The following is a 10,517-nucleotide window of genomic DNA, read 5'->3' as shown; positions in this document are numbered from 1 at the left end:
TGTGATCTTGGGCAAAACACTTAACCTCTCAAACAAAGAAACTTTGTTCCCTTTCTGGGAAATAGGGGCAATATCACTTCACTGGGTTTTTGTGAAGATGAAATAAGACAAGGTATTAAAAATGTCTTACCATGTCCCCCAAATGGAGCTCTAAGTTGGTTTTCTCTCCAAGTCTAAAATCTTTTTCTTAGTCCTCATTCTCCTTGGCCTCAGTTGACTTATTTTTTGTATAGGTATACAATGTTGTTATTCCTAATACTGTTTGTTCATTATCTTTACACCTGCATGTGGCTTTTCTCATTTATATTGCTAGCTTCCAAAGGCAGAGACTTTATCTTATGCTTATTTATAATTAAATGAAGTCATATATTTGAAAATGGTTTGCAGACTGCCGAGTGCTTTGTTATTATTCACCTCATTCCATCAACATGTTTTGAGTACCCACTGTATGCCAGTCAATGTGCCACACATTCAGGATACAGAGAGAAGTAAAATTTGGTCTCTCATTCAAGAGTTTAGTGAAGGAGACAGATTATGATGGTATATAAATAATCATACAATGAGCCGTGTTAGGGGAGGGGTATGATGGAAGGCTTTGAAAGCTCCAATAATGTAACTATTTGCCTGAGAGAGACAGTGACAGAACTGAATTGCAGTGCAACCTCCACCCTTTACTAGCATGGGACTTTGGCCAAGATACTCAACCTTTAGAGCTCAGATTCTGAGAACTGAGAATAAGAATACCTCCCACACAGAATTGCCCTGAGGATTAAATAAGATAATAAATACAAAGAATCCAGCATAGTACTTCTACATAACTGGTGTCCAGCACCCAAGTGCATTCCTTTTTTCCCTTTCTTTCTAGGGAAGGTAGGAAAGGCTTCCAAAGGAAATAGCATTTGAGCTGAGCTTATCAACATGAAAACTTTGCTTTCTTACTCAGGGAGGAGAAACTAACACTAGTAGATTAGCTAATAGGAATAGGTACTCTCTCTGGGGTTTCCCAGAATGAAGAGGGGAAGAATATTCCAAGCAAAGAGAACAGTATAGGTAAAGACATAATGTTTTGAGACTATGTATGGTGCATTTGGGGAATGACATATCCTTCCAGATGGGGTAGGATGAGGTAAACCAGTGAACCCATGGTGGGAGATGGGGCTAGAGAGGGAGACCTGGACTAGACTGGATACCATTTGCAAAGTTCTTTTCCTTCTGATATCTATTGTTTAGAGTTTAAACTTCCAGCTAGCCCTGCAGAACTGCAGACACACTGTCTTTAGACAGAAAAAAGTTCTCACAGGTTCACAGGGCTCCAACCCTTAAGTGGAAGCATATCAATTACAAAGATCTCACCTCCTATCTAATTCCCAGGACTACACAGGGATTTCCAAAACATGGTCCTTGATGCATAATTTATGCATTCACTCTGTAGCTTTGTAATTAAATCTGTAGAGGATTTGGAGATACACAGCAATACTGGTGCAACTCCTTACATAAACAAGTTTATGGTGCATAAACACACCATACGGGAGTGGAAAATTGATGATTTTCAACACTCCCCTATCTATATAGCTAATGATAGATTGTGTTATGAATGTAATTAAGTGGACCCAGGGCATGTATGTACTGACAAATAAGATTAAAAAGCATGTGAACTGACAGACCCACACAATCCTTCCTGATCCAAATTTCTGTTACGGTCAGATTCTGTACCATAGATTCCAGCTTTCTGATATTATGTATGCTCTGAACTGTTCTCTAGGACATCTGGTGGAAGAAATCCGATAGTTGTCAAGTGTTCACTGTACTCTGGCACTGTGAGGATAATTTCACATTCATATTCCTGAGTGCTTACTCTGTGTCAAGTGCTCTAGGTATACAATGGAGAACAAATCAGACTTGGTTTCTGCCCTCATGCAGCTTCTAAGTATCTCAAGTAAACCTCATAACGACCCTTCAAAATTAGAATTTTAAAGAGAAGGAAATGAGAACTAGGTGAGGTCAGTAATTGGCCCCAGAGCCAACTTATACCTTAGGCAGAGTAGACGTAGTATTCAGGGCCCAAGAAAATGTTTTAACATTAATTTCTTTTTAAATCAGAATTTTAAAATGAATATAATAATAATGATGAATATATAATAATGAATCCAGCCTGAATTATATTTGTCTTTATGCCATGCAGCGATGCACATATATTTAACTACTTTTTTTTTTAATGGAGGTTGGGGCCCATGAAGGCAAAAGTGCCTAGGGCCTACAAAAGTCATAATATGGCCCTGACTGGCCAAAAGTCACACTGCAGGTAACAGACAGAACAAAGTCAGGCAGGCCCTGGTAAGCCTGCCATCCCATTTGATTAGATGCATCTAGAGGGTAGAAACTGTGCCTTCATTCCTCTCCTGGTTCCTAAGGCTAGCTCAATAAATGCTGAATTAAATTGTATTAAGTCACCCCAAATTGCTTTATACAGTGAACAATGAACCATAAATTGTTACAGATTGAAGAAAACTCTGTGAAAGCTGCAAAAATCATGTGGGCCTACCCATCTGGAAAATAAACCTGTAAATGAAGCCTATGCATTTTATCAATTTGTAGAATCTTGGGGTTAAAAGATTAAAACACACATTTTTCTTTCCTTGCAAACAAAGATGCTTATCTTATACTATATATTGGACCTCTGACAAATCTCTGATGTCAGCATGATGTCCTAAAGATAAATATAATTATGTATATAATAAAAAAATTTAAATTCATCCATTCATTTAACATTCAGTCTGTTAGGTATACATATATATAACAACAAAGAAGCTACAGTGCCTCTGAGGAACACATGTTTAACTTAATCTACTTGTTTCACAAAAAATGAACAGAGTCTGTGGGAATGTTACCAAAGTAGTACGGGTGATTCCAATTTATCAGAATTGAAACATAATACAATCTCTCACATTCTGAGTATAACAACGGTAGAGGTTATTAGTGTTAAGGGAGCACTCCTAATGCTTATCATCTCACTTTCCTTTCAAAACCCTGAACCCCATCAGTGCCTAGAACAGCAATTCTCAATTGTAGACCAGTTTTGCACACAACCCCCAGAGGGACATTTGGCAATGTCTGGAGATATTTTTAATTCCTACATCTGTGGGGGAGTGGAGAGTGCTAGCGGTATCTAATGAGTAAAAGCCAGGGATGCTGCTAAATATCCTACGATGCAAAGGAGAGGCACCCCACAGCAAAGAATTATCTGGCCCAAAATGTCACTAGTGTTGAGGTTGGAAAACCCTGGCCGGAAGAACCAAATCCCAACTCCTGCTGGCATTCAAGACCTGGACCTTGAATTTGGCCCTTCCCACCTTTTCACTTTATCTCCTTGTGTCTTGTTCTCCAGACCCTCCAACTTCCCAGGAACCTTATGCTCCAGCCTGATCAGACAGTCACAAAATTTTAAAGAGTGATTAAGCATTGAGCTCTAAAGTGAGGCAGACCTGGCTGTGTATCTAGGCTTTACAACCTTGGGCAAGTTACCCACCATCTTAAAGACTCAGTTCCTTCTTCTGTAAAGTGGAGATAACAGTAGTTATTGTTTTACAAGGATTGCAGGAGATGATGCAAGTAAAGCCATTGGACGCTGTCTGGCACATCTTTATGACTCTGTGCCCCTGTGCTCCTGCTGTTCTTGTCTTTCGTGTGTGTGTGTGTGTGCCTGCATGACTTGTGGGATCTTAATTTCCTGTCCAGGGATTGAACCCAGGCCCCTGGCAGTGAGAGCACCAAGTCCTAACCACTGGACCACCAGGGAATTCCCATTCTTGTCTTTTTTAGGGCACCATACTCAGGCTTCCACATTCCTAAGTGAGTTGCCTAATGGACTATCTCTCCAGGGAGCTCAAGAGTTCCTGGAGGCCAAGGACTGGGTCCTCTCTGCCTTTGTCTCCCCTTTGGCACAGCATCCTGCCCACAGTAGGTGATCAGGAAATATTCGTTGAATTGCAATTCTGGCACTCCCTTTAAGAGAAGACCGCCCTGCCAATGGGTAAAAAACCTAGAATTCTGAGGGAAGCTCTTTGAAACCCTTTCTTTAGGAGCCAGTCATGGTTTCCTTTGCTGCCTCCATTTTCTCTGCCCACCTCTCATGGTTGGGGTTCTCCAGAGCTGGGGTACTTGCGTGATTCTTGGCCAATCTCCCCTCCCTCTTTGAAACCATCTCATCTAGCTATGTGGCCTAAAATACCACTTATATGACCCCAAATTTATACTTATAGCCAGAACCTCTTCTGTGAACTCCAGATTTATATATTTTAACTGTGAACTCAATAACCTTAATTGGTTATATATTGACATCCTCTACTTAGCACACAGCAACCAAAGTGATCTTTTTAAAATATAAATCCAATAATGTCATACCCTTCAAGGGTTTCCCACTGCACCAGTTATAAATTCTTCCCATGGCCTACAGGCCCATTTAAAACTCTTGATTTCTCACCTCTTGACACTGTCCTCCTTGCTCACTCTGTTCAAGCCACATTGGTTGTCTTTCCAATGTTCAAATAAGACAAACTTATTCCCCTTCTCTGAGCCACTGTCCTTGATGTTGCCTCTGCCTGGAACACCTGTCTCCAGATCAATACATGGCTTCTCATTCAGATCTCAACCAGTACCAGTCCTGAAGAGGACTTCCTTCTCTTCTCCCAGCCTATCAGCCTTCCCCCACCTCTCTCCAACTCTCTAAGTCATAACCTTGTTTTGCTTTTTTGAATGCCTATCATTATTTGATATTTGTTTGCTTCCTTAATGATTTTGTCTCCCCCACTAGAAAGTCAGCCCCAAGAGAGCAGGAGACTTGTCAGCCTTATTCTCCACTGTATATCTTCAGCACTTAGCCCAGTGCCTGGCACATAGTAGGACCTCAACACATAGATATTGAACAGATAAATAGTTGAATGAAGGTGCAGTGAAGGCACTGGAATGAGAAGGCTTGAGTTCTAGTCCCTGTTCCATCTCTATGTGACCTTGGCAAGTCATTTTGTCTCTCAGAGTCCATAAAGTAAGTCTCACAAGATAACACTGACCTTGTAAGGTTAGTGTGAGGATCAAATGCTATAATGCATGGCAAGTTCTTGGTACGGTGCTTAGCACACAATATGATGATCAACTAATTTTGGTGCTTTTTTCCCTCTTTGAGCTTCACTTGCCTCAAATAAGGGAAATGATACCGATTGCATGGTATTGGGTCGTTGTAGAAGTGATATTAAGTTACAAGTCTTTCCCTCCTCTGGGCCTTTGCACATAGTATTCCTTTTGCTCCTCTCTCCCCATTTCTTCCTGCCTGGCTAACCTTTGTTGTCACCCGCTTCAGGAAGTCTTCCTTGAGACCTCATGCTGATTTAAGGCCTCTTCTGGGCCCCCTCAGGCCCTGGGTGTTTCTGTTAGACAGACATCACACTGTTATTGTCCTGCATAGGCCCTGTGGGTGGATGGGTAGACAGAAGGAAGGATACAGGGATAGAAGGAAAGAGGGATGGAAGGATGGAGGGACACAGGGATGATGGAAGGAAGCATGTGACAGCACTTCGAAACAGGTTGCACCAACAATGAGCAGGCTCGCGGGACCCCAGAGGCCAGCCTGAGCTGGCCCTGCCACGTCCCCACTCCCTAGGGACCCTGCCCTGTAGCTCCCTCAACACTTGGTCGCCTTCCCCCCACCTCCAGCACTCTCAGCGTGTGGTCCCCAGTCATTGGCTGCGGTCATTATTACCCCCAAGGCCGCAAATGAGAGACAGTCAGGTGCGGGGTGCAGGTGAACTCAGCCATCGCCCCGGGACCCGGGCAGAGGCGGCAGCAGAGCGGAGCACCTGGCTAGGCTAGCGGCTCTCCGAGGCTGGGCGTGGAGACCCCGAGCTCCGCGAGATGAAGGGGCTGGAGCTGCTGCCACTGCTGCTGGCCACCTGCGTGCTGGGGGCGCGGGCACAGCGCTGCGTCTACCTGCTCGAGGAGTTCCAAGATGGGGGTGAGAGGCTCGGCGGAGTGGAAGGGGATGGGGGGCAAAGGTAGATGGGACCCTACCTGCTCCTCCTCAATCAGCTGCCCCACCCGTCTGCAGTTCAAATCTCTGCTCCTTCCTTTCTGGCTGTGTGACCCTGGGCTAGTAGTTTACCCTGTCTACATTTTAATTTCCTTGCCTATGAAACGAGGACAGCAAAAGGCATCTTGCAAAACTTGTTATGAGAATTCAATGAGGTAAGATAGGTAAAGCATCTCCCCTGGTATATAGTAGGTATGCAGTAAACGCTTGTTCCCTTCCCTTCATCCAGAAAACAGAAGTGAACTCTGGAGGGAAAATATGAGCGCTAATTGTGATAGTAAAATTTTGTGTTTCATAAAATATCAGAGCTCAGAGGATCTAGGAGATTTCATTGCCCAGCCTCCTCCCTGGAATGACTCAGGAATATCAGAGAATTAGGGCTTATTTACCTAAGGACAGATGTTCAATGGTACTGTTTCAGCCCACAAAATACTCTTCGTGTGTGTGTGTGTGTATGTGTGTGTGTGTGTGTGTGTGTAAAATGTGATTAGTTCTTTGAGAGTGCAGTGGATAGGGCACTTGCCTAGGAATCAGTATTGTTTGGATTTGAGTCTATATTCTACCGTGAAAGTCTGCATAAGCCCTTTCCCCTTTCTGAGATTCAATTCCCTAATACACAATACAAGTAACATTGTGTTGAGAACAAGCTGCAGAGATGGTGCCGAGGAAGGAATGAATAAGCCCAGGCAAGGGGACCGGACAGGAAAGTGTCAGGGAGAAGGTGAAACCCAAGCAGGGTTTTGAAGGATGAGTAAGAATTTATCTGAGGGGCAGGAATGGAGAGAAGGGTGTGCCAGGCAATAAGAACAGCATGTACAAAGGTTCCCAGTTATGACACAGTCAGCAGTGGCATCTTTAGGAAACTGGAAATTGTGAAAGGGAGGGTGGTTGAGGGGAGGCTGGAGAACAGGCAGGGCCTGGATCAAGGGGGCTAAGGAGGCTGGCCTTTCGCTGAAAGTAGTGGGAGCTAGTGAAGATGGCAAGCTGGGGAGAAACAAGATCTGGCCTGGGTATTAGAAAGAACATATCAACAAAAATGTGGAGAATGTACGGTGAAACTGACCAAAGTTATGAATGGAGGAAAAAACACCCCAAAAACAAGCAAATAAAAAAAACATCTGGGAGGCTCTGGTAATCTTCTTGGTGAAAAGTGGAGAGGCTTTGGGGAGGGGGTTGGTAGGGGGTATGTGGGGAGATAGGGGAAGGGGCAGACAGGAGAGATGTTTAGGATTTGGCTGAAGCGTGGGATGCAGGAAGCCCTCAGCTTCACTGACTGGCTGTGGCGGAACCTTCTGACAAGGCACAAGCCTCTTCCAAGTGTAGGTTGCTGGACCCCATTTCCTGACTGACCTCAGATATCCTATGCAGTGAACCCTGTGAGGCTAAGCTTCTGACCGTTAGCTCCTGCCCCACCTGCCCACCCCCACCTGCCTGGGGTGGCTTTACCCGCAACACAATTCTTCCTGTCAGAAGGCAGAGAACACGCGCAGATCTGCAGTCACTTCCCCAAGCACCGAACCCTCCTTGCCCAGTGTGGCAAGAGTGAAATTCCCAAGGGTGTTATTGACAAATATTTCTGAAATACTCCTTGGAATCAAAAACAAAGGGGCTCTAAGTCCCAAACCCCAAGACAGTTGATCATGAACAAAATCCAGCACCTATGTGCAGAAAAGGCTGCTCTGCCTGATATCACCTCCTCCAGGAAGCCTTGCCTAGGCCTCCGCTAGGTCCCTCAACTTCTATGCTTCCTTTGTGTCAGCCCTACTCACACTATGGTTGTCATTTACCCGATTCTCCTCTGTTTCCAGTGTCAAAGTCAGTGCCTGGCTTAGACAGGTGCCCGGTAAAGGATTATTGAATGGTTGGGGCTTCCCTGGTGACACAGTGGTTAAGAATCCACCTGCCAATGCAGGGGACACAGGTTCGATCCCTGGGCCGGGAAGACCCCACATGCTGCGGAGCAACTAAGCCCGTGCACCACAACTACTGAGCCTGCGCTCTAGAGCCCATGAGCCACAACTACTGAAGCCCACGTGCCACAACTACTGAAGCCCATGCCCCTAGAGCCAGTGCTCCACAGCAAGAGAAGCCACTGCAATGAGAAGCCCTGCACCACAACGAAGAGTAGCCCCTGCTCACCGCAACTAGAGAAAGCCCGCACACAAAGACCCAACGCAGCCAAAAATAAATAAAATAAATAAATTTATTTTTTAAAAAAGGATTATTGAATGGTTGAACTGAACTTTCACACACACGCATCCAAAAATCACATCCTATGAAGAAAAATGATGTTCCAAGCAATCTTCCTACAGTAGGACTTAGAGACGTTAATTTTTGATGTTCAGTGCCTACTTTAAAGGAATCAATCCAAAATGTAATTATAATGCTGAAAGGAGAGAGATCAGAGAGATGTGCTGAGGGGCTGATGTTACTCATGACTGCGGAGGGTTGGACAGTGGGGTCACCAGGGTTCTGAGGCTTATCCTCAGAGTAGAAGACCCAGAAACCAAATACTGTTAGGGTACTCAGACCTGGGAAGATTTAGATGCTGGTTTGTTCTTCCAAACTCATATGAGGCTGGTATACAAACAAGATGTGCATAAATTCATGAGCATCTCAGACTTAACATGTCTAAAGCAAACTCCTGTGTTTTCCTCCAGACTTGCTCTTCCCCTGGTTTCCTCAATCTTAGTAAGTGACCCAACCATTCACCTGGTCGTTTAGGTCAAAAGTCTTAAGAGTCATCTTTGATTCCTTTTTTTATTTACTTTCCCCTCATCGAATCTAGCAACAAGTCCAATTGACTCTACCCTCAAATTATATTCTGAATATGGTATTTTTTTTTTTACCTCTCATATTGCTGCCCATGCTAGTTCAAGCTATTATCACCACTCATCTGGACTATTGCAGGAACTCGAGTGTCTTCTCTGCTTCTGTTCCTGCTTCTCCATAGTCTCTTCTCATCTAAATTTCAGAATGCTCCTTTTGAAACATAAATCAGATTGTAGCATTCTGGAACTTAAAAACCACCACTGTCTTTCTATTAGATTTTTTTTTTTTTAACAGTACGCGGGCCCCTCACCACTGTGGCCCCTCCCGCTGCGGAGCACAGGCTCCGGATGCGCAAGCCCAGTGGCCACGGCCCACGGGCCCAGCCGCTCCGCGGCATGCGGGATCCTCGCGGACCGGGGCACGAACCCATGTCCCCTGCATCGGCAGGCGGACTCTCAACCACTGCGCCACCAGGGAAGCCCTTTCTATCAGATTTAAAATAACATCCAGGCTTCTCACCATGACCTACAAGAATCTCCGTGATCTGATCCCTGCCTGTCTCTCCAATCTTATCTCCTGCTTCTTCATTACATTCTAGCCACACTGGCTTTCTTGCTGTTTCTTAGACACTCCAGGCTCAGTCCCATCTCAAGGCCTTTGCACTTGCTGTGATTTCTACCTGGAATATTCTCTTAGATCTTCACGTGGTTTACTCCTTCTCATCATTCAGGTTTCTGCTTAAATGTCTCCTTAAATGTCGGAGGGGCTTTTCTTGTTCACTCTATCAAAAAGTATCCCCCCATATACATATCTATCCCTTTGTATGATTTAATTTTTTTAAATCAACCTTTTTGAGATATAATTTATACACATAAAATGCACCCATTTGAAGTGTATCATTCACTGAATTTTGAAAAATATAAACACCTGTGTGACCACGACCACAAGTAATATATAGAACATTTCCATCACCCCTGAAAGTTCCCTCATGAACCTCTGCATGCTTAATTTTTCAGAATACTTTTCACTGTTCGATGCATTTCTTGTTTACATGTTTATTCATTGTCTTTCTCTTTCTCCTCGCCATTAGATTCACTTCCTGAGAACACAGTGCTTCTCTGTTGTGTTCATTGCTGTCTCTGTAGCCCGCAGAACAAGTACATAGCAGATGCTCAATTATTTTTGAATGAATGAATGAATTGCACTGGGAAATGACTCTTAAGAGAGATCAGAATGCTCATACTAGCCAAGACAAACACTTTCTGGTTGTCAGGGACCCAGGAAACCAAATGCAGTGAGTCAGAACTTAATCTTTGTTGAATGCTTATTGTGTACCAGTGGATTTTTTTCTTTATATCTTATTTTATTGAATCTCTCAACAGTTCTGTCAGAAAGATGATATCTCTCTTTCACTGATGAGGAAACTGAGGTTCAAAGAGGTTGAGTGACCCTCCCAAGTTTACACAGCTAGTGTCAAAAGTGGTTTGGAGGCCAAATAGGCAAACTGGAAAGCATTCATCACATTTTGCAGGTAAGAGACCATTTCACGACTCAGAGGAGTGGTGGGGGTGGAAGGCTGCCTACAGTAGGTTGAAGGATGGATGAGGACCTGGGAAATGAACAGGACAGCCGTGGGCTATGTTTTGGAGAATCCTGGCTGAGAGAG

General features: G+C 44.2%; 1 pseudogene; it reads left to right on the top strand.

Annotated features, from left to right (window-relative positions):
* Positions 1–5,904: 5,904 nt before the first annotated feature.
* Positions 5,905–10,517, top strand: part of LOC132502915 (calreticulin-like) — a 34,498-nt pseudogene continuing 29,885 nt past the window's right edge.

Source organism: Mesoplodon densirostris, chromosome 2 (genome assembly GCF_025265405.1).
Source record: "Mesoplodon densirostris isolate mMesDen1 chromosome 2, mMesDen1 primary haplotype, whole genome shotgun sequence".
NCBI lineage: Eukaryota > Metazoa > Chordata > Mammalia > Artiodactyla > Ziphiidae > Mesoplodon > Mesoplodon densirostris.
This window is presented reverse-complemented; position numbering and strand designations above follow the sequence as displayed.